General features: G+C 30.9%; 1 pseudogene; it reads left to right on the forward strand.

The window, feature by feature from the left end:
* Positions 1 to 3,939: 3,939 nt before the first annotated feature.
* Positions 3,940 to 4,058, forward strand: LOC118606635 (annotated as a pseudogene).
* The last annotated feature ends 543 nt before the right edge of the window (positions 4,059 to 4,601 follow it).

A 4,601-nucleotide genomic window follows, 5' to 3' on the forward strand; every position in this document is an offset into this window, starting at 1 on the left:
TAAATAAATTTTGCATTTGGATCTATTGTCAGTTATATAGATTAAAATCTCTTTTTGTTTTGGGTTTTTAGCCTGTGTCTTCTAACTTTTAATAACAAAAATTTGAAACATACACCAAGGAAAAGAAAATACTATCATGGAAACTGTGACCTAACTTAACTTTAGTTATCTTATTTAACCTTTCTCTTTTACCCCATCTTTTTTCCTGGCATACTTCTAATAGCTTTATTATTATAACTGACATACAAAAAACTGCACATATTTATAGTATACAATTTGATGTTTTGATACATGTATACACCCGTGAAAACCATCACCCTTAATCAAGATATATGTATTTCCTACCCTCAAAAGTTTCCTCATGTTCTTTTGGGATTTTCCTCTGTTTCTGCCCACCCACCCCAGCTTCTACTTATCTGCTTTCTATCACTGTAAATGATCTTTTATTTTCTAGAGTTTTATATAAATGTAATCATGCTATATGTACTCTTTCTTTGGCTTTTTTTAAAATAAGCATAATAAATTTGAGATTTCTCTGTATTGGTGCATATATCAGTAGTTTATTTCTTTTAGCTGATTAATAGTATATCATTTTATAGATATACTAAAATCTGTTTATTCACTCATCTGTTGATGGGCATTTGGATTGTTTTCTAGTTTAAGACTATTTGAAATACAGTATCTATGAACACTTTGTCTGCAAATCTTTGAATAGACATAGATTTCTTTTTGTCTTGGATAAATACCTAGAGATAATATGGTTAGATCATATAGCAAGTATGTGTTTAATTTTTAAGAAACTAACAAACTATTTGCCAAAGTGGTACGACCACATTACGGTCCTCCAGCATTGTATGAGTTGTATGTAGTTCCTCCACATTCTTATCAACACTTGGTAATGTCAGGTTTTTTTTAATTTAATTTTAGCCATTCTAATAGCTGTACGTTATCTCCTTGTGGTTGTAATTTTCATTTCCCCAATTTAGAAAAATAAAGAGAGAGAAAAGATTTAAACAGAAATTTCACCTTAAAGAATATACTGATGGCATACAAACACAAGAAAAGATGCTCAACATCATTAGTTATATAAATTGAAATCAATATGTATTTTTTTTCCAGACTGGCTTCTTTGATTTAGCAATATGTATTTCAGATCCATCCATGCTTTTTCCTGGTTTGATAACACATTTTATTGTTAAATAATATTCCATTATATAGTTATACCACAGATTTTTCTATTCATTTACTTATTTAAAGACATCTTGGTTGCTTCCAGCTTTAGGAATTGTAAATAAAGCTGCTATAAACATTCACAGATAGATTTTTGTGTGTATGTAAGTTTTTCAATCAGTTAGAATAAGATTGTGATTGCTGAATCATATAGTAAGTCTGTCTTGTTCTATTAAAAACTGGCAAAATATCTTCCATAGTGGATTTATTATTTCTTTCTTTTTTCTTATTTTCTTTCTCTTCCTTTTTTTTTTTTAAAGACATTTTAAGAAGACTTTTAATTAAAATGAAGCTCTAAAGCACATCTCAGGGACCTAAGATTCCTTTTCATTTAGACATTGTTCTATCAAAAGCCTTACTCTGTGCTGATAAGAAAATAGGTTTCACAGTTTGAATTCGACAAAGAGGTTGGGTTACATGATTAATTAACTGATGCGAAGGTCTTGTGGGAAGTTAAAATTGGGTGACTCTTTGTTCTTGTCAATGCAGGAAGATAAAGATTCTCTTGCTACAACTGGTACATGTTTACTAAAGGAAACTAGTTTCAGGTCAGGTTCATTTTCTAGCTGTCAAGCCTAAGATCTTCCCAATTATAACTGGTTCCTGCCACCATCTTTGCCATTCAACATCAGTCCCACAGTGGATTTCATATGTAGTTGTTGTTGTTAGTATGGAATTTTAAGTGTTTTTAATTTCAATTTTGTTTTCCTCTTACACCCACAACTATTTATTTAGAAGTATCTTCAATATTAACACATGTATGGATTAAAATTTTTTCTTTTTGTAATTAATTTTGTTTGGTTTTGATTGGTGAGAGAACAGGATGTTTCTTTGAAATTTATCGGGATATGTTTTATAAAACAGTATATGGTGAATTTTTATAAATGTTACATGTGTGACTGAGAAGAATGTATATATTCTAATTGGTACAGAATCTTATATATACTATTGAATGAAGTATGGTACTTAAGTATTTCCATTTTATATATGCTTACTACTTTTTAAAATTCATGTAATCTATTAATAATAGAGACATGTGTTTTGAAACCTGATAACATAGGGTTAAACTTTTAGGGTCTCTTTGATGGCTGGCATTTCTTGTTTTATATAGTTTCAAGCTTTTTTAATTGGTGCATACAAGTTGGAATTGTTAAATTCCAACTTTTATCATTATATAGTGAACCTATCTTTTTCTAATGATTATTTTTTCTTAATATCTATTTGGATTAATAATATAGCCAGCCATTCCAGCTTTCTTTTTGTTAGTATTTGCCTATTTTATGTTTTTCTACATAGTTACTTTGAAACATTTCATATCTTTGCATTTGATGTATCATATAAATAGCATGGAGGTATATTTTTTTCACCAGATTTAGGTTTCTCTTTTATACAAGTTTAGTCAATTTAAAATTATTGCAGCTATTTATGTATTTGGATGTTTCTTCTATTATTTGATTTTGATTTTCATTTGTGTTGCTTTCTCTGTGTTCTAATGTTGCTATTTAAATTTTCTTTCTTTTTATTTTTGGATCGATTGAATTTTTATTGTCTGTTTTATTTTTCTCTTTGTTGGTTTAGAATTTATACACTCTATTTCAGTTATTTTAGTGGCTACCCTTGAGAATTTACAGTGCACAATGAAGGATCTGGCCCCACCCAGAAGGTCTCAGGTCCAAGGCTAAAGATTCTAATTGTTATGTTGCTATATGCAAGTGCCTTATGATTACTGTTCAGTCCCTCCAGCTCAGGCCTCAGTTTATACTAAATTTATAGCATCACCCTGAACTAGTTACAGTGCCTGATATGCATATGTTTTTTTTTTAATTGTATGAGAATGTCTTATGAAGGTGAATATTGGATCTTGCCAATGCCCTTTAAACAACTGACACCATTCAGCAGAACATTTACCTGAAAAAATAAAAAGTCAAGCGATTTTTACCTCAGTACAACAGACATGCAGTACTGTATTCTGTAATGTTTCATCAGCAACAGTAGTGTCATTAGGTATTGGCTCTTAGGCAAGCCACCACGTGCTACTAGAGATAGAAATAATTGATAGATATTTTATTGCATGGTGTTTGTGCCCCATCAGTCAATTCACTATAAACATTCCTGCGGGAGAGAACTTAGCCCTTAGCTACCACACCACTAGAAATTGTCTTTCTATTTATTTTCAAAGTATAAATTCATGTTCTCTGTGTAATTATATTAGTTAGTATTTCCAAAATGATGTTAAATAATTGTGGTGATCATAAACATCTTTGACTTGTTCCTGATTCTAGTGGAAATGCTTCTAGGATTGTCATTGATAAACGCGATGTTGGCTTTTGGTTTGAAATGGTATAATTGTATAAAATATTAATTTTTGTAAGTTAAGGATCTATTCTTAAAATCTCAGTAAACAACCTTAGTTACTTTTTCATATTATTCATTTATTCACTTACTCATTCATGTACTCATTTATTGTGATAAGAACATTTAACATGAGATCCACCCTTTTAACAAATTTGTAAGTGTACAATATAGTTTTGTTAACTGGCACAATGTTATACAGAAAACCTCCAGAACATATACCTCTTGTATAACAAAAATTTCCATTAAATGGTAATTCCATATTTCTCTCCATACCCAGCCTCTGGCAATTAAATTATTCTATTCTTTGCTTCTCTGAATTTGACTCTTTTAAATACTTCATAAAAATGGAATCATGTCTACAGCCATGCCACCCTGAGCAAGCCTGATCCTGTCTGATCTTGGAAGCTAAGCAGGGTCAGGCCTGGTTAGTACTGGGATGGGAGACCACCTAGGAAGACCAGGTGCTGTAGGTGTAAAAATAAAAAATAAAGGATTGTAAGCTGTCAAGGTTCTTGCAATCTGTGAGGTCAAGCAAGGGTTGCCTTGCCTAAAAAAAAAATAAAAAGGAATCATAAAGTATGTGTCATTTTGTGACTTATTTCACAATAAGTCCTCCAGATTTATCCATGTTGTCACATATTGCAGGATTTCCTTCCTTTTGTAAAGACTAATATTTCATTGTGTATATATTTCACATTTTCTTTATGCACCCAGGACCAGATGACTTTATCTGTGAATTCTACCAAATAATTAAAAAAGAATTAATGCAAATCCTTCTCAAAGTCTTCCAAAAAAAAAAGAAAAAGAACTAAAGAGAAGGGAATACTTCAAAACTCATTTTATGAAAGCAGCATTAATCAGATATCAAAACCAAAGACACTACAAGAAAACTACACACCAATATCCCTGATGACCATAGATGCAGAAATCCTTAACAAAATATTAGCAAACCGAATTTCACAGCATATTAAAAGTCTGACACATCATGCCCAAGTGTGATTTATCCCTGGGAGATG

This window comes from Rousettus aegyptiacus, unplaced genomic scaffold, assembly GCF_014176215.1.
Source record: "Rousettus aegyptiacus isolate mRouAeg1 unplaced genomic scaffold, mRouAeg1.p scaffold_m13_p_1, whole genome shotgun sequence".
NCBI classification, from domain to species: domain Eukaryota; kingdom Metazoa; phylum Chordata; class Mammalia; order Chiroptera; family Pteropodidae; genus Rousettus; species Rousettus aegyptiacus.